Source organism: Rhinopithecus bieti, unplaced genomic scaffold (assembly GCF_001698545.2).
Source record: "Rhinopithecus bieti isolate Rb0 unplaced genomic scaffold, ASM169854v2 scaffold_16660, whole genome shotgun sequence".
Classification (NCBI taxonomy): Eukaryota; Metazoa; Chordata; class Mammalia; order Primates; family Cercopithecidae; genus Rhinopithecus; species Rhinopithecus bieti.
This window is the reverse complement of record NW_016808609.1, coordinates 184,848-205,392: the sequence shown is the minus strand read 5'-3', so window position 1 is coordinate 205,392 and position 20,545 is coordinate 184,848.

The window sequence follows — 20,545 nt, the reverse complement described above, 5'->3', positions numbered from 1 at the left end:
GACAGAGTAGTCTTCTAGTATTTGATAGACAATGAAAATCATGATGCTCTGTTCTCACTTATAAGTGGGAGCTGAACGATGAGAAGACATGGACACATGGTGGGGGAAAAACACACACTGTGGCCAGTCGGGTGGGGCTGGGGGAAGGAGAGTGTCAGGAAGAACAGCTAATAAATACTGGGCTTAATACCTAGGTGATGGGTTGATCTGTGCAGCAAATCACTATGGCACACGTTTATCTATGTAATAAACCTGCACATCCTGCACATGTACCCCGGAACTTAAAATAAAAATTCATGGAAAAAAATCATGATGCTCAGGAGAACCATTAGGAGAATTTACATCTATATATGACATTTGTATTTCCATATATTAATATTTTTTTTTTTTTGAGGCAGAATCTCGTTCTGTCACCCAGGCTGGAGTGCAGTGGCACGATCTTGGCTCACTGCAACCTCCACCCCCCAGGTTCAAGCGATTCTCCTGCCTCAGCCTCCGCAGTAGCTGGGACCACAGGTGCATGCCACCACGCCCAGCTAATTTTTATATTTTCAGTAGAGACAGGATTTTACCATGTTGGCCAGGATAGTCTCAATCTCTTTTCCTTGTGATCCCCCGCCTCAGCCTCCCAAAGTGCTGGGATTACAGGCATGAGCCACTGTGCCTGGCCACTGACACTTTTATAATGCCATTATACTCATAGACTTCATTCTTTTAAAATCACTTTACAAATACAATTTTCTCAAAGGTAGATGCAAAATCTTATTTGCCAATTTTAAGAAAAATTGCTCTCTTGTCTACTACAGAAAATGATTTATGAACAATTATTTGATATGTTTTTTAAAAGATAGGATGGACTGGGTGCAGTGGCTCACGCCTGTAATCCCAACATTTTGGGAGGTCAAGGTGTGTGGATTGCTTGAGCCCAGGAATTTGAAACTGACCTGGGTAATATAGTGAGATCCCGTCTCTACTAAAAATAGAAAGTATTAGCTGGGCATGGTAGTTCATGCCTGTGGTCCCAGCTACTTGGGAGGCTGAGGCAGGAGGATTGCTTGAGTCTGGGAAGTTAAGGCTGCAGTGCACTGTGATTGTGTCACTGCACTCTAGCCTGAGTGACAGAGCAAGACCCTGTCTCAAAAGCAAACAAATAAATGCTAAGATAATTTAAATCTCATAAATAATTGACCAATACTTTATTTTATTTTCATCTCTTTATGAGTAAAAAACAGTAATGCTTTATTTCCTACTCAATTCCTTCTCTGATGATCATGTGTTTTAGAAACTATTCAAATGTATCTGCTAAATTTTAAGTAAAGAATTGCATATAAGTAATTGTCTATAGCACAATTTTGCTTAATATGTTTTGTATACTGTTGTAACAGCTCTCGGACAGGTGAAATATGTAACTTTTATGTAGTTGCTAATGCTTGAGGTGTTTTTCAAAGATTCACATAAAGTTTACCCGATGTTCTTCTTCAACTGCCATTCATTATAAAAAGTCCCCCAGTGGTTCAATTTTAAGTTTCCATTAGGAACTCATTAATATTTTATTCTTAGTTATTCTTACTACTCAATCTTTTATTTTCAAAAATTCTCATCTATGATTTTATAGGGACGTTTACAGTTAATTTCTGGAGATATTAAAATTTATCTTTTATAAGTTGTTTCAATTTGGGATGACCTTGTCCATTTCCTCTTCCCCTGACTTCACCTTTTTGTGTTGTCATGAATATGTCTAACATTCATGAATATGTCTATTTTCCTATGTGCCCTTGAGATTCTTTCCTAAGCTTTTAAGGGATCAACTCGTTATAAATCTCAGTCTGTTTGCTTTTGCATATGCAGTTTTCATCTTTCCCCAGATAGCAAGGTCACTCCATTTTGATTTTGTTCCCGTATCACAGCAGCAAGCGGAGAAGGATGGGAAAAGGGTTAAAACATTTATGTAGCTTGTGTTCCTAAAAATAGCTATCATCTGAAATGGAAAAACTCTTCACATGCACTCCTTCCCCAGCTTTTAACTGCCTGATAATGTGAGTCAGGTGCAGACACTGCAGCGCTATTCTGAAAGACCCTCATTTAGTACATAAGTGTGACAGACTACAGTGACTTGTTAGATCATAAAGTATGAAAGCTCATGATCTTCCCTGTCCCCTAACCCAGCACCACTTTTCCATGACCATCTTGGTGTGTCCGAAAAGCACCTTCAGAGTCATGGTGACAAGGACAGGGGGGAATTGGCTGAGATGGAGCGCTCTAGGTAGAAGAGATAGAAGTGTCAGAAAGGTACATGAGGTAAGAGGTTGGCCACAGACTCTTCCTACTTCTTTGCCCTTGTCCTGCCCCAGGGCTCTTCACTTTCTTTTAGAACTTAAAAAAGTCGACTAATATTTTACGCAAATGAAAAAATGTGTAATATATATGTGTATATGGTTAATGATGCAAAATAAGAAAATGAACATTTATAAACCCACAACCCAAACGAACAACTAGAATATTATTAATGACATACCAGATTTCCAGCCAAGATGGAGTAGCAGAGACTGGATTTATCCTCTCACCTGAAACAAAATTAAACTAAACAAAAGAACAAAGTACATGAAACAATGTTTTTTTGAAACTGTGGACATCAGGCAACAGGCAACAAAAGACAGTCATCTCTGAGAGATAGGGAAGAAAAAAGATGAACCCTGCAATTGCCTCACCTACTGCATTGAGAGGGTCTCCAGGCTGTGGTACAGGGAGGGGAACTCAGGCAGATCCCAGTGGAGTCCCAGAATTGAGGAGACAGAGCTGAGTCTGGAGAGACCAAGGTGGCTAGAGAGCTCGTGGATCAAAGAAATGGAAATGAAAAAGCTACATACAGAGAGAATTCCAGAGATCTGCTGAGGGTCCCCACCAGGTACTCAGCAGAGTAGTAATCAGTGTGTTGATCTAGAAGGAAGAGGCTGAAGCACAAGATATAATTTAAAGAGTTTACTTGAGCCAAAGTGAAGACAGTTGCCCAGGACACACTTCTAAGTTAACTCAGGGAGTGCTCAGTCAGCCTTTGTTACAAGCAGGTTTTTAAAGGCAAAGATAAGAAGGAGTGGGTGGATACAAAGTTCTTTGATAGAAATTTTCATTGGCTTACAGATATGACATTGATTAGTTATTGGCTATACATTGTTGAACTGTAGGGTATGAGTTATGGTGTCCAGCATATGGCATTTTATGGCTGCTTGGCATCAGTTAGTCTGGAGCCCATATAGCAAGTGGCTTTGTGAGATAATTATTTAGCTCAAGGGGGAGTGATGTGACTGCAGTTTCATTCCAATGCCTCTCTGAGCCTGATAATTTAAAGGGGCTCACATTCCTCAGTTAAAAGGTTTCTTCCTCTTCTTTTTTTTTTTTTTTATTTCACAGGTGCATGTGTGTGAAAAAACTACCCCAGGAAAGAACCACTTGAAAGTATTAGCTAGAACAGTACCCTACACTCACACAGGGCTGGAAATAGTGCCAGTTCCCCAAAAAGGAGAGCACAATTCGCAAGACATGTGCTAGAGAACCCAGAAGGGACTTACCTCAGTAAAGACAGGGAAAATAGAAAAAGACTAAAATCCAACTTCTAGAGATGAAAACCAGTATGCTGGATGGGATTAAGAGCACATTAGATCACAGAAAAAAAGATGAATGAATGCAAAGACAGAGCAATAAAAACAATCCAAAATGAAACAGAGGGTTAAAAAGAAAATGAGAAGAGCATCAGTGAGGTGTGGGACAACTTCAAGTGGCCTAATACATGTGTAATTGTGAAAGGAGGGACCAGCTGGGCTTCCTGGGTCAAATAGGGGCTCAGAAAGCTGTACAACTCACTTATTTCCTGCATCAGAACTTACTTTGGTCCTGAATGAATAATATTAAAGAATATACACTTAAAATATTCCTAACACCAGGATTTGTGCATGTGTTTTCTTCCCCAAAAAAGCTATAAACAGCAAAAATTTTGCTGTAAGCTTCCCTGTGTCCTCTCTGCCTCTCTCCCTTCCCCTCCCCAAAACTAAAAGGAATATTAAATGCCCATTTTTCTATGACCAGCGAACCTTATCTATGCTCCCAATTCCAATTCCTCATAAACATACTTTATAAAGTCCTGTAAGATCCTGTTTCCTTTGCCATGCCGCTACAAGGTCATAAAATAAATAAAACCTAAGTTACAATTCTGGTTTTCCTCAAAATCTAAGACATGTCACAAAATAATTTACTGCCTTTGTTTCTCGCTCTGGTAGCATCTTCCCTCTACACGTATTTCCGCCTTAAAGAGTTTAAAAAGCAACTGCGTAATCGAACTCTGACTACCTGCTCGAAATCCCTTCCACGCTGTAAAAGTTTTGTACTGTCACTCCGCTCAATAAAGCCTACAGCTTTTCTTCTCTTGGTCTGTGTCTCCATCGCCACGGGCAGCCGCCACACCAATTCTTTGGCGTGGCTAAGGCAAAAACCTTTAGCGTTACAATTGGAGTCCTTGAAAAAAGAGGAAGGTGGATATGTCAGAGGCGTTTGAACCAGAGCAACTCCACCTTGAATAGGGGCTGGGTGAAATAAGGCTGAGACCTACTGGGCCGCATTCCCAGGAGGTTAAGGCATTCTTAGTCACAGGATGAGATAGGAGGTCAGCATAAGGAACAGGTCACAAAGACCTTGCTGATAAAAGGATATGGTAAAGAAGTTGGCCAAAACCCACTAAAACCAAGATGGTGATGAAAGTGACCTTTGATCGTCCTTACTGCTCATTTTATGCTAATTATAATCCATTAGCATGTTAAAAGACACTCCCACCAGCACCATGACAGTTTACAAATTCCATGGCAACATCAGGAAATTACACTGTATGGTCTAAAAAGGGGAGGAACTGTCAGTTCCTGGAATTGCCCACCCTTTCCTGGAAAGGAATAATAATCCACCCCTTGTTTAGCATATAATCAAGAAGTAGCCCCAAAAATAGCCAACCAGTAACCCTTGGGGCTGCTCTGCCTATGGAGTAGTCATTCTTTATTTCTTTACTTCCTGAAATAAACTTGCTTTCACTTTACTCTATGGACTCACTCCAAATTCTTCCTTGCATGAGATCCAAGAACCCTCTGATGGAGTCTGAATTGGGACCCCTTTCTGGTAACAGATAGAAAAAATATTTGAACAAAGAATGACCAAAAAATTTTCAAACTTGATGAAAACTTATAGGAGACAGGAATGTGCCACCCTAAAATATGATTTTTTGGCATAAGGATTATTTTGAGCTGATTATTTTGAGAAACAGCAGACACAGGAGAATTCTAAAAACACAGAAGTTACCTTTCTGTAAGAGAAATTTACATTTTTAAAAGAAATCTCCATTTGTTAGGCTATCTCCCTCTCTGTGCTGGGAAAAGAAGGAGGACTAAATCACAAAAGGCTCTTATCCATGGAGAAGCACCAATTTAAATCTGCATAATAAACCTTACTCTTGTTTGATTTTCCTGAACACTTTCCCATAGCTTGCTTTCCCAACACCCTTCTTTCTTTCTTTTAGTTGAAGATGCTACATAAGCCAAAATTCTAGGTCACTTCTTTGGGAGTTACTCATTTTCCCTGATTATCTGTTTTTCTCTTGTTAATTTGTCTTTTGTTATAAAAGTCCCAGCTGAGAACTCAGAAGGGTAGAATAAAAATTATTTTTTCTCCCCACACCATAAATCTATAAATCCAAGATTCTCAATGAACCCCAAGCACAAAAACAAATAAAAATACCCCCCAAACAACAAAAACCATGAAGAAAACAGCATAAGGGTTTAATAATCAAATTACTGAAAATTAATGATGAAGAGAAAATCTCAAAAGTGATCGGAGATGAAAAGACATGCTACACACAGAGGAACAAATGAAACATAGATTTCTTGTTGGAAATAATGCAAGTAAGAAGACAATGTAGCAACAACATCTTTAAAAGGTACTGAAAGAAAAAGAAGATGTTATAAATGTATAAATTTTTAATTTTATAAGATGATGCCATGTTAATTTCTATATGGCTATACTACTTTGCCCTGCCATTAATAGGATATAAGGATTTCTATGTCACTAAATCCCTTGTCAACACTTAGTATTTGTCAACAAAAAAGTCAAACTCTGTAAAATATTTGAAGAGATTTATCTTGAGCCAAATATGAGTGACCAATGGCCTGTGACACAGCCCTCAGGAGATCCTGAGTACATGTACTCAAGGTGGTCAGGATGCAGCTTGGTTTTATACATTTTACGGAGACATAAGGCATCAGTCAATACATGTAAAATGTACATTGGTTCAGTTTGGAAAGACAGGACAACTGGAAGTAGCAGGCAGGGGTGGGGTGGCTTCCAAGTCATAGGCAGATTCAAAGATTTTCTGATTGGCAATTGGTTATTATCAATAGAAAGGAATGTCTGGCTTGTGATAAGGGGTTGTGGAGACCAAGGTTTTATCATTCAGATGAAGCCTCCAGGTATCCAGGCAGCAGACTTCAGAGAGAACAGATCCTAAATTTTTTTTTTTTTATCAGATTTAAAGAATCTGTTCTACCAGGAATTCCAAAAGGGAAGAGGGTATGATGAGGCATGTTCAGCTCCCTCTTCCCATCATGGCCTGAACTAGCTTTTCAGGTTAACTTTGGAATGCCCTTGGCCAAGAGGAGGGGTCCATTCAGATGCTTGGGGGAACTTAAAATTTTATTTTTGGTTTATATGTTGTAAGAAGACGTCTTAGTCCCCATCTCCATTTTTGTAGTTATAAAATAGTACTCTATGGTAGTCTTAATTTGGATATCCCTGATGACTAATGAGGTTGAGTCCTTTTTCATCTGTTACCATTTATGTAGTTTCTTCCATGAAATATCTGTTTGTGGCTTTTATTTTGTTCACTGTGTGCACTTTTGTCTATTTCTTATTGGTTTATAAATGTTTAAAAATTTAGCCTGATACAAACCCTCATGGCTTACTTCTGTTGAAATTATTTTTTTCCTGATTGGCAGCTCATCTCCTGACTTTCTTTATGTTGCCTTTTCATGTATAAAAGTTCTTAATTTTGATGTGGTTTACTTTGTCAGTATTTTATTTTACTATTAATATTTTTGTCTTGCTTATGAAATCTTTGCCGATTCCAAAGTATTTTCTTCTAGAAGTATTAAAGTTTTGCCTTTTACATTCAAGCCTTAAATCCATGTCTGTAGGTGATGTGAGGCAAGCATCTAATTTCTTTTTTTCCCCCATATGTATAACCAGTTGTCTCAGTACCATTTAAAAAACCTAATCATCCTCTTTTTGATATGAACTGACAATTCTGTCACAAAGTTTCATATATATGTGTTTCTCTTTCTAGAGCTTAGGCTATTCCACCAGCAATTTGCTTATCTTTGTCTCAATACCACATTGTCTTAATATTATAGCTTTATAATACATCCTTATATATGGTAGTGCACATCTCCTTATTCATCTCAGGATTTTCATAGTTTTTCTTGGATTTTTGCTCATTAATGTACACATTGAATCAAGTTGTCAGATTTCTTAGTATTTGTTGGGATTTAGATCAGATTTACATTGAATATGTTTATTTTTGACATAATGGAAATGCAGCTGATTTAGGGAGCATTGATTTTTATATCCAGATACCTTACTTAAGTAGCTATTTAGTAAGATAGCTATTTGCATGAAAATCTTACACTTTGGGGGATCAGGAGGAGCATGTGCAGTGGTTCTATTCCTTGAAAAAAAATTTTTGCCGGGCGCGGTGGCTCAAGCCTGTAATCCCAGCACTTTGGGAGGCCGAGACGGGCGGATCACGAGGTCAGGAGATCGAGACCATCCTGGCTAACACGGTGAAACCCCGTCTCTACTAAAAAAATACAAAAAAACTAACCGGGCGAGGTGGCGGGCGCCTGTAGTCCCAGCTACTCCGGAGGCTGAGGCAGGAGAATAGCGTGAACCCGGGAGGCGGAGCTTGCAGTGAGCTGAGATCCGGCCACTGCACTCCAGCCTGGGCGACAGAGCGAGACTCCGTCTAAAAAAAAAAAAAAAAAAATTTTTTTTGAGATAGGGTCTTGCTTTGTCTCTCAGGCTGGAGTGCAGTGGCATGATCATGGCTCACTGCAGCCTTGACCTCCCATGCTCAAGTGATCGTCCCACCTTAGCCTCCTGAGTGGCTGGAGCTACATGCATGCAAGACCACACTCGGGTAATTTTATACTTTTGTAGAGTCAAGGTCTTCTTATATTGCCCAGGCTGGCATTGAACTCTTGAGCTCAAATGATCCTCTTGCCTTGGCCTCCCAAAGTGCTGGGATTACAGGTGTGAGCCACCAAGCCTGGCCTGAAAGGTTTTGCACAATGATTTTGTTTCTTAGGGTTTTATCCAGTCTGTAAGGGTAAGACCGATCCTTACTCATAGTCTTGTTTTTTGTCACCACAACTTAGTTTCTCTTCCTCCAGTCACCTCTAGGCTGATTCTTAGCAGGAAGTGAAAACAAGACTTATTGGAAAGACAGAGTAACAAAGTGAAAGAGAGAGACAGAGAGAGAATGTGTGTGTGTGTGTGTGTGTGTTCCATCCATCTTAACAAGCCTGGAACACTCCAACATTTCAACATTTTATTTAAATGATAGCATCTTACCGTTGTCTCAATTTTGTACATCAGATAAAGCTACAAGAGGTCAAGTTACTTCCTCAGGGTCAAAAAATTAGTAAATGGTACGGTGAGACACAAAGTAGCTCCATGTCTAGTTCTGTGCAGTAGTGATATAAGAATTATAAGGTTTAACAGAAACAGAATTATTGCTAATTGTCGCTGAATATGCTTCCCCCTACACTGTAACTCGGCAATCTTCTCTTAGGCAATTAACAGCTTTATCATGTGAAAGAGGAAGAGGCTAAAATTCAGTCAAAATCAGGTCCTCTTTGCGGAAAAGTATTCCTGTGCAATAGGTATGTAGAAAGAGAGTCAAGAAATAAAGCATTGTTGACTGGGCGCAGTGGTTCACGCCTGTAATCCCAGCACTTTGGGAGGCCGAGGTGGGTGGATCAGGAGGTCAGAAGTTCAAGACCAGCCAATATGGTGAAACTCCGTCTCTACTAAAAGAAATACAAAAATTAGCCAGGTGTGGTGGTGTGTGCCTGTAGTCCTAGCTACTCAGTAGGCTAAGGCAGGAGAATTGCTTGAACCTGGGAGGCAGAGGTTACAGTGAGCTGAGATTGTGCCACTGCACTCTAGCCTGGGCGACAGAGCGAGACTCTGTCTCACATATGCACAAAAAGAAATAAAGCATTGCTGGGCCTGGTGGCTCATGCCTATGATCCCAGATACTTGGGAGGCTGAGGCAGGAGGACCACTTGTGCCCAGGAGTTTGAGGCTATAGTGAGCCATGATTGCACCAATGCATTCCAGCCTGGGTGACAGAGTGAGACTCTGTCTCTAAATAAATAAGTAAATAAATAAATAAAAATAAAGCATTATATCCTCACAGTGGCTTAGCATTTGGTAGGAGTAGCAGATGTTGTACATCTTCTGACTTTTCAGAGGGTGAGTACAGGCTTCTTGTAGTCAAAAGGGACAAGGGGAGACCATTCTCCTTACAACTATAATTTACAATACTAGGGTAGATAAAGACAATAAAGACCCTGTTCAAGATACTGTTAGCATTCCAGACTGGATCCTCTGGCCTCCCTTCTTCTCACCTGACTCTATGAAGATGTTGTAATATAGGGTTAATGCACAGTTTGTGTCAAGGTTTTCTTTTGAACATTGTCCTAGAAAAAAGGGGGATAGCAATGTTTGTGCCCACCGCTGAGTCACAGAGGCTTGAATCGAATCCCTTAGCAGCAGCCTAAGTAAACGATGGCAAATGCTAACCCAGGAAGGATTGAGGTGCTTTCTAAGTTACAACTAGATTCTTTCCCATTCTACTACTCCTAGATCCAAGTCTTGGCTCTTTCGCTTTAGAGAGCATCCTGTTTCCTATATGGCAGTCTTCAGTGCTGTCTCTGCAGTTTCAGGAACTATGACCTTTGATGCTGCTGGGGCTTAGAAAACAATATCCCAAAATATGGCACTTTGACATGCTGAACTAAAGAAACAGCCTCAAAGTATCTCTCTCTGACCTCTCCCCACCCTTACCCAGACCTCATCACCATCTCTTACTTTCCTGAAGCACCAGCGGGGACTCTCTATGGAACTTCCTTACCTGACTAAGAAAGATTCTTTCCAAAAGAATTGCTGGGCACGGTGGCTAATGCCTGTAATCCTAGCACTTTGGGAGGCTGAGGCACTTGAGACCAGGAGTTCGAGACCAGCCTGGCCAACATGGTGAAATCCCATCTCTATTAGAAATACAAAAAATTAGCTGATTGTGATGGCATGCATCTGTACTCCCAGCTACTCAGGAGGCTGAGGCAGGAGAATTGCTTAAACATGGGAGGTGGGGGTTGCAGTGAGCTGAGATTATGCCACTGCACTCCAGCCTGGGTGACACAGCAAGACTCCATTTCAAAAAATAAAATAAAATAAAATAAAAATGAAATTAAATGAAATAAAATAAAATAAAAATGCAATTGTCTTAAAACTCTCTCCCTGGGAATCTTATCAAATAACCACAAAAGATGAACTACAAAAGAAGAAACTAGGAATCCTTACCTTGCCCTGACAGACTTTTCATGTATTCCTCTGAGTGCAGCTCAGAGAGAGTATCTGAGAGGCTTTATCTGCATAATAAAACAACCTTTGTTCACAGTAAAGTTCTGTTCTTCACCTTCTGGCCACTGACCCCAGAGCTCAGAGGAACTTCGTCCCAGATCACTATTCTTTAGATTCATTCATTCCCCCTGAAAACTATTTACTGCTACACCCTTCATCTCCTCTTTCTCTGTGAGGAAGGGTATATAACCATTTAGACCTTGTTGGATTGTTGGGTAATCATCCTCCTTTAATTTCCCTGAGCTATACATGTTAAATACATTTTGTATGGCTTTTTCTCCTATTAATTTGACTATAGTCCATTTTCAAAAAACTTTCAGAGAGTAGAAGGGAAAGCTTTTTCTTGGTCCCTACAATGACAAATTAAACAGATGAGACTAGAAGTCTGGGAGTGCAAGGACTTCCTGGGATCATATCATTGTTTTCCCTGCTTTGATTGGGAATACTGTCTTACTAGTGCAGATCGATGGCAGTTGGTTCAATTCAGAAAGTCACATGTGGAAAGGCAATTTCCTGTGTGTCAGATTGGTGGGACCTTCACCTCCCCAAACCAGGGAGTTTAAGGGTGATTTCTCTTTCATTCGCATATATAAGTCATACTCTCTAAAACATCTCCTTTCTCATTTTAGTGATTTCCAAGCTATCTCTTTAGTCAAATGGACTTATTTCTGTTAAATTACAAATAATTGCTGCTAGGATGAATCCTGACTGAAAGAGTAATCAGTAATTCTCTTCCTGTCCATCCTCCATCAGATTTAGATAAAAATTCAATGATGATTTTAAATCTCTGTGGGTTGGTTAGGAAAGGTGGGAGAAGATGACAGAGAGATGATGGAAAGGGAATTTAGGTAATGTTGCCGTATTTACTCATGTGTTTCCTTATTCCCTTAGTCAACTCAGTTTCATAAATTACTTCAGGATCTTGTTCAGGAAGACCTTTTGATTTGTTTTCAGCCCACTCTAATTACTCCTTGTCTATGTTACTGTTCCTGTTTGTACAGGGCTCAGACTACCTTATCACGTGTTCCTGCTTTTTCATTTCTTTCTTTGTATTTTTTTTTTTTTTTTTGAGATAGAGTCTTACTCTGTCACCCAGGCTGGAGTGCAGTGGTGTGATCTCAGTTCACGGCAACCTCCGCCTCCCAGGTTCAGGGGATCCTCTGCCTCAGCCTCCCAAGTAGCTGTGATTACAGGCCTGTGCCACCACACTGGGCTAATTTTCATATTTTTAATAGAGATGGGGTTTCATCACATTGACCAGGCTAGTCTCAAACTCCTGACCTCAAGTGATCCGTCTGCTTTGGCCTCTCAAAGTTCTGGATTACAGGTATGAGCCATCAAACCTAGCCCATGTGTTCTTTTTTATAGTCTATTCATTATATACATGATATATTTACTTCCCCAATTGTGGTGTAAGCATTTTTAGAGGATGCTTACACCACAATTGGAGAAGTAAATATATCACGTTCCTATTCTATTCGTATATTTCCTTACAAAGACATTTAGATAATATATGCTTGATAATGAATACATAAATAAACATATAACTGATTAGCATCTTCTCTTCCCTCAGTCTTTGTGTATCCTGAAGACAGCTTATATGCAAAATTAGAAGTATGGAAGTTACTAGAGTCTTTCCTGGCAGTTTCTGGATCTGTGTGTCTTGTACACAAACATTTGCTTAATGACTTTAATTTATGTTTGAAAATCTAACAACTAACTGAAAATATGTGAAGTGAAGAAAAGTTTTGTTATTCTAAAGAGAAAAATTAACCCAAGATACCCAATAGATAGAAAACATATAGATTAAACAAACTAAATTTATGTAAATGATAAATAAAAATAAATACAGTTTTCACATATGAATTTTGACTGTATTCATCAAAGGAGGAAGAGAAGACTTGGTTGTAGGTGACGGTCAATGGAAGAGGACTGGGAAGGGATTATTCTTTCAGAGTCACTGAAGATTCAGTGCCAGACCAGCATTCAATATCAAATTTTATGTGATTAATAATTTCCTTTACCTTAAGGCTTTGACCAAATAAAAGTTAAACACCAAAAGGCTTTATAGAACATTGACATGGTGAACATGTACAGCAGATTGAACAGTCATAGAAGATGCAACCCTCTCATTCACTTTGCATGGCATATGTATGAAAAACAGTATTTTGGGTTCATCTTAATATGTCATTGATTTGGTTTGGCTGTGTCCTCACCCAAATCACATCTTGAATTATAGCTTCCATAATCCCCACGTGTCATGGGGAGGGACCCAGTGGGAAGCAGTTGAATCATGGGGCCAGTTACCTTCATGCTGTTCTCCTGACAGTGAGTTCTCACAAGATCTGATGATATTATAAGGGACTTTCCCCCTACTTTGCTCTGTACTTCTTCTTGCTGCTGCCATGTGAAGAAGGATGTGTTTGCTTCCCATTCCACCATGACTGTAAGTTTCCTGGGGTGTCCCCACCCATGCAGAACTGCAAGTCAATTAAACCTCTTTCCTTTATAAATTACCCAGTCTCAGGTATGTCTTTATTAGCAGTGTGAGAATGGACTAATACAGTAAATTGGCAGTGGGTAGTGGGGCACTGCTGTAAACATACCTGAAAATGTAGAAGCAACTTTGGAACTGGGTAACAGGCAGAGGTTGAAACAGTTTGGAGGGCTCAGAAAAAGACAGGAGGATGTGGGAACGTTTGGAACTTCCTAGAGACTTGTTGAATGGCTTTGACCAAAATGCTGATAGTGATATGGACAATAAAGTCCAGGCTGAGGTGGTCTCAGATGGAAACGGTAATTAGTTGGGAACTGGAGGAAAAATCTCTTGTTATGCTTTAGCAGAGAGACTGGCAGCATTTTACCCCTGCTCTAGAGATCTGTGGAATTCTGAACTTGAGAGAGATGATTTAGGGTATCTGGTAGAAGAAATTTCTAAGCAGCAAAGCATTCAAGAGGTGACAGAGCTCACTATCATGAGAACAGCATTGGGGAACCACCCCCAAGATTCAATTACCTCCCACTGGGTTCCTCCCATTATGTGGGGTTTATGGGAACTACAATTCAAAGCATGATTTGGGTGGGGACACAGCAAAACCATATCATTCTGCCCCAGCCCCTCCCAAATCTCATGTCCTCACATTTCAAAACAAATTTTCCATAAAAGTTTGGAAAACTTGCAGCCTATGTGGTAGAAAAGAAAAATCCATTTTCTGGGGAGACATTCAAGCTGGCTGCAGAAATTTGCATAAGTAATGAGGAACCAAATGTTAATCGCCAAGACAATGGGAAAAAGGTCTTCAGGGCATGTCAGAGACTTCCCTGCTGTGTACAGCCTAGGAACTTGGTGCCCTGTGTCCCAGCCACTCCAACCATGGCTACAAGGGACCAAGGTACAGCTTGAGTCATGACTTCAGAAGGTGCAAGCCCCAAGCCTTGGCAGCTTTCACATGGTGTTGGTCCTGCAGGTGTGCAGAGGACAAGAACTGAGGTTTGGGAACCTCCACCTAGATTTCAGAGGATGTGCAGAAATGCCTGGATGTCCAGGCAGAGGTGTGCTGCAAGGACAGAGCCCTCGTGAAGAACTTCTGCTAGGGCAGTGCAGAAGGGATATGTGGGGTTGGAGCCCCCACACAGAGTCCCCACTGGGACACTTCCTAGTAAAACTATGAGAAGAGGGCCACCATCCTCTAGACCCCAAGGGAGTAGAACCACTGACAGCTTGCACCATGCACCTGGAAAAGACTCAGACACTCATTGCCAGCTGTGAAAGCTGCCAGGAAGGGGGCTGTACCTTGCAAAGTCACAGGGGCGGAGCTTCCCAACATCATGGGAGCCCACCTCTTGCATCAGTGTGATCTGGATTTGAGACATGGAGTCAAAGGATATTATTTTGGAGCTTAAATATTTAATTACTGCCCTATTGCGTTTTGTACTTGCCTGGGGCCTGTTTTATTTTTGCCAATTTCTCCCATTTACAATGGCTTTATTTACCCAATGCCTGTACCCTCATTGTATCTAGGAAGTAACTAACTTGGGATTTTACAAGCTCATAGACAGAAGGGACTCGCCTTTGGATGAGATTTTGGACTTGGACTTTTGAGTTAATGATGGAATGAGTTCAAACTTGGGGGGACTGTTGGGAAGGTATGACTGTGTTTTGAAATGTGAGGACATGAGATTTGGGAGGGGCTGGGGCAGAATGATATGGTTTTGCTGTGTCCCCACCCAAATCATGCTTTGAATTGTAGTTCCCATAAACCCCACATAATGGGAGGGACCCAGTGGGAGGTAATTGAATCTTGGGGGTGGTTCCCCCATGCTGTTCTCATGATAGTGAGTTCTCATGAGATCTGATGGTTTTATAAGGGGCTTTTCCCCGCTTTTGCTCTGTACTTCTCCTTGCTGCTGCCATGTGAAGAGGGATGTGTTTGTATCTCCTTCTGTCACTATTGTAAGTTTCCTGAGGGCTCCCCAGCCATGCTGAACTGTGAGTTAATTAAGTCTCTTTTCTTTATAAATTACCTAGTCTCGGGTATGTCTTTATTAGCAGTGTGAGAACAGACTAATACAGTCATGCAATTCGAAGTTGTTTCACACAATATTCTCTGACTACAAATGGTCATGTCAGGTAAATTGGTAAGTAGTACTGTGTGTCATTCACGGTCTAAAAGGAAAATGGGCTGGGCATGGTGGCTCATGCCTGTAATCTCAACACTTTGAGATGCCAAAATGGGAGGATCACTTGAATCTAGTAATTTAAGATTAGCCTGGGAAAAACAGTGAGACACTGTGTCTAAAAAAAATAAAAATTAGCTGGGCATGGTGGCACACTTACTTGAGCCTAGGAGTTTAAGGCTTCAGTGAGCTATGATTGCACCACTGCACTCGAGTCTGGGTGACAGAACAAGACCCTGTCTCAAAAAAATAAAAATAAATAAATAAAATTAAATTAAATTAACAGCATACCAGAGGGAATTTAATACAATGAATGAAACAGGTATTGGAGGTCTAAGAAGCCAAAATGCGGAACTGATGTAACACAGAGATAGTAAGTGAAGAAAGCAAAGCAGTGATCAACGCTAGGGTTGTAGAAACAAAGGTAAAAGGGTTGGGATGTTAGAACTCAGTAAGTTGGATGAAGGGTCACACATAACTGGGAGACTGGCTTCTGAGAAGGAGGTTGCTGGTGCCCCCAGAACTCAGAGGAAGTACCTAGTGTAGCGGGGACTCAGACCTCTGAATAAGAGGTGTCCACTGGGTGATTAATGCTCATGCCTTTGAGAGGGGGCCACGAGACTGGCTCTGAGATTGTAAGAAAAGAAAAGAAATGAAACTGGAAACAACAACCACTCTCAGAGTAAAAAATTATGGCTGGGATGATGCTAATAGAAACAAGAAACAAAATAGGAAGCAGCAAGACCTATATCCCTCCTCCAGCCTTTCAGTCTCCTTTTAACACCCCTTATTGACAGAAACCAATAAATCCAGCAAGCCAAAAAAGATGTGGTTTGCAGAGTCCTCATCTTAGCATCAAAAAGCAGATTACAGAGGATGGGCCCCTCTTTGGCCACTTCCCTATACACTCATTCATACACATCCTTCTATATAATGTCTGCTTGAAACTATGACATCAAAATATAATTTCTTATAGCATGTTTATTTATTTTGGGGTGACAAATCATTACAATAAAAAAAAGAGTTGTCCAAAAGTGACGTAACTTTTAATAGCCATTATGGCAAAAAGTCATTAATTGAACAGTCATTATGTGAGGTTATCAGGAACTAAAAATCGACACTCATTATGATCATAATGTAAAGAAACTTCACAGGAAATCATATCTATCCACCATTCATGAATAGAGGAAGTCTGAGACCTAACAACAGGAACTGGTCCAAAGGGGTAATCTGGAGCTGTATCTTTTTAAAGACGAAACACCCTTCTCCAGGCTTCACAGAGCTTGAAGTGGGAGAACCAGGAAAAGAGGAGTCAATCTCTGGGACCTTAGCTAATATCTACTTTCATGGACGCCCCTACAGTCTAACTTTCATTCATTCATTTAACTATTATATATTGAGTACATAAAATATCCTAGGCACTAGAGATACAGTGGTGAATGAGACTTAATCCATGCTCTGATGGAACTGACTCTTTTTCTTTTTCCTCGCCCAGGTTGGAGTGCAGCGGTGCGATCTTGGCTTATTGCAACCTCTGCCTCCCGAGTTCAAGGGATTATTGTGTCTCAGTCTCCTCCGTAGCTGGGATCACAGGTGTGCATTACCATGCCCAGCTGATTTTTTTATTTCTAGTAGGGATGGGGTTTCACCATGTTGGCCAGGCTGGTCTCAAACTCCTGGCCTCAAGTGATCCATTCACCTGGGCCTTCCAAAGTGCTGGGATTATAGGCGTGAGCTACTGTGCCCAGCCAGTATTAACTCTTTAGTGGGTGATTACAACAATTAACAGGTAAAAAGTAAATATATAAAGCTTAAATAAAGATATCAAGAAGTAGTAGGTACTACAAAATAAAATAAACAGAAAAATGAACAAAGAATAGAAATTTAAACTAACCAGTGATAAGGGAGATGCAAGTCAAGACAATTAAATGTCTTTTTCACTTCCCAAATTGGGAAAAGTATAAATTATTGATAATAGCACCTTGTAAAGAATGAAATAAAATGGATATTTTCATACACTGTCAATAGGAGTAAACTGGCAAAGCATTTCAGGGGGATATTACTTAGTAGTATAGAAACAAATTTGAATTTTGTACATTAGGTTAATATATTAAGTTGAATCATATGAAATTGCCAATATTTGACAGATTTTGGCCTAAAACATGAACTTGAAAATAGATTGAATGAAATTATCCACACTGAAACACTAAAAGAAAAAAGTAAAATGTTTTCAAAATTTCAAGAACAGGGAAGAGGGAACTGAACTAAACCACAGTTTATTTTTCTTTCTGGTAGCTCCAAAATGAAAGAGGCTGTCTGTTATCTACTGGTTAGATAAAGTAAGAATTTCCCTTCTACATAGGCGATGAGGGGATGGGTCAGATAATTTTAGTTGCTCCTTTTATCTGGTTTTCTATCTCCTGAGAGAGCATCCTTCCTTTTCTGATTCTCAACCCATGTACATAACTCATCTGAGGGATCTTTACAAGCTTGTAAGTCATAGACTTGACTGTTTCTTTTCAATGTTCAAGTATTTTATTTTGTGTGATATCTCTGGAGTTTACTTGCCACCTAAAAATTGAGAATGTGGTCCCAAGCCATCATTTCTGGATATCATTTGAAGAAGGAAATGTGACAACCATTCAAACAGGAAACAATGACAATGACCATTCCCAGAGTCAACATCAGATAATGCATGGACCTCTTGCATGGGCTTTATGACGGTCGGGGTGACAGAAATCAGGCTTCTTGGGTCCCCTCAGTCTAAGATGTCACTCCAGTTGGAAAGGATCCCCACATCATTACACTGTAGAGTCACAACCACAAAGGCATCTCTAGGATAAAAAGTGGTGGAGAATTTCTCTACACTTCCTTAAAGTCCTGAGTAAGTCTCATCCTGTCCTTTCGAGTTTGAGTCACTTTGGCAGCAGAGTCACTTTCCTGTGCTCACTCAGATTCTTTTATTTAAATCCATATTCCTTTCACTTGAAGGTTGTTGATGGAAACTGAAGCCCTTTGTTTATTAATTCCGTATGACCTGTGCTTTCATGGGTAGTTAAAAATTTCAAGGACACTGAAAAATACCAGAATACCAAAGAGTGTGCTGTCAGTTGTAGAGGAAAGTAGGCTATGCCATCTGATTCAGATAGTTAAAGTTGGCTTTGACAGTTCTATGGTAACATTCTTGATTTCCATTTGTGAAAATTTTAGCCCAATTTCTGGCCAACATACACAAATGTATTTCTCTATTAGACTATGAAGAAAAATAATAAATGTTTAATTTTATATGATGTGGCTTGATTCTCTTTTACAAAGTAAAATCTGAGCTTGTATGAGATTACCAGCTGGGAGTTGTTAGATTTTGAGACTGGAGTTTTTGATCTTGTGGCCTAGAACCAATTGGTCACTGGATGACTTAAGAGGGAAAAGAAAAATTCTGCATTGCTAATAAAATACGTATTTGTAGTGACCTGACAGTTTCACAGTGGGGGGACTGATTTGTGCTCCAGCTCATGGCCTCATCAACTTAGTTTCAGTCAGAGCCATAGCAGTAAAATATGACTTTATATTTTTTTAAGCATTTAGTATATTTTAAAAGTTGATCAGCAGGGCGCAGTGGCTCACGCCTATAATCCCAGCACTTTGGGAGGCCGAGGCGGGCGGATCATGAGGTCAGGAGATGGAGATCATCCTGGCTAAGACGGTGAAACCCCGTCTCTACTAAAAATACAAAAAATTAGCCGGGCGTGGTGGCGGGTGCCTGTAGTCCCAGCTACTCAGGAGGCTGAGGCAGGAGAATGGCGTGAACCCGGGAGGAAGAGCTTGCAGTGAGCCGAGATTGTGCCACTGCACTCCAGCCTGGGTGACAGAGCGAGACTCCATCTCAAAAAAAAAAAAAAAAAAAAAGTTAATGACACATTTCTGGTAACAGTAACTAAGCTATTTAGATAAAATATAGAAAACAAATATTCTTAAAAGCATCAAGATGATGATTAACACTGAAGAATTATGAGGCCTGAAGTAAAGGAAAAACTGGAACCCAGAGCCATAAGCAAGCAGATAAATCATTTTTTAGCTAAGGGCATTTCTTGACCTGCATATTAGGTTTTGACAGCCTTCTGTGACTAATGGGACAGAACAGAGTCTTCCCAAGTTGGGGAGTTTACCAGGAGAATAATCCTACAGTAAGGTAGGACCTTAAATTTCTATAATCTTGGGATGAAAATGAGCTATAAAAGAAACATCCTTTATGTTACACAGTTTAAGTTTAGAGCAACTTTCACATCTTTTACTTGGTTAAAGGTGGTTCTGGGCTGGAAGTGCCCCCAGGTGCTGGGCAAGAAAGCTTTCATCATAGATCTCAAATTATTCCAAAAGTATTTTTCCAAATACAAGATGTGGCACATACTCAAAAATAATAATGAACACAAAGAAACCAAACCAGGTGTGAAAACCAGCAGACACATCAGGCAGTTGAAATCAAGCCCCCAAATACTAGATATATTAGAAAGACTGCAAAACAATGATGCCTGCATTATTCATGAAACAAAAATTTGGAAGAATTCTGCCCACTCCGATGTTTTCTTAGCTTCAACTTAACATTCAGGCTCACAAGAATCTCAGAGGCCATACTTGGCACTAGTCTAATCAGAAAGATATAGGATAAGAACCATAGCTTGCTAGCAGGACTGCATCAGGTGTGATATTTCTATAGGAGCAGTCCGCGCAGCAGCAGTCCACACAGTAACTAGGAGATAGTCTCTTGGCTCTCCATCCCTCACTCTCTACTTGGGGACAGCCAAGGTGCATGTGGCACCATCCTGGAGCCATTATCTCTTGTAAGAATTTAATGGAGCAGTTTCCAATGCCCATGCCAGGTGTATGCAAGTTATAGGAGTCACTGCATTCAGAGAAGCTCGAAGCCTGGCTTCTTCCAGATATTTAGTTTTCCCAGTCCAAGCGTAGTCCATCATTTAGGAGTCTTTTTTATGATATGCAGTGTTTGCTTAGTAAAATAGTTGACATTTTGTCATTAGAAGGCTCTAGGTGGTCAGAGCTAGAAAGTTAATTAAAGGTCAAATTATCATGCAGAAGTAGAAAAGGGTTTTGTTAACAATTTACACACCAATTGGAAACA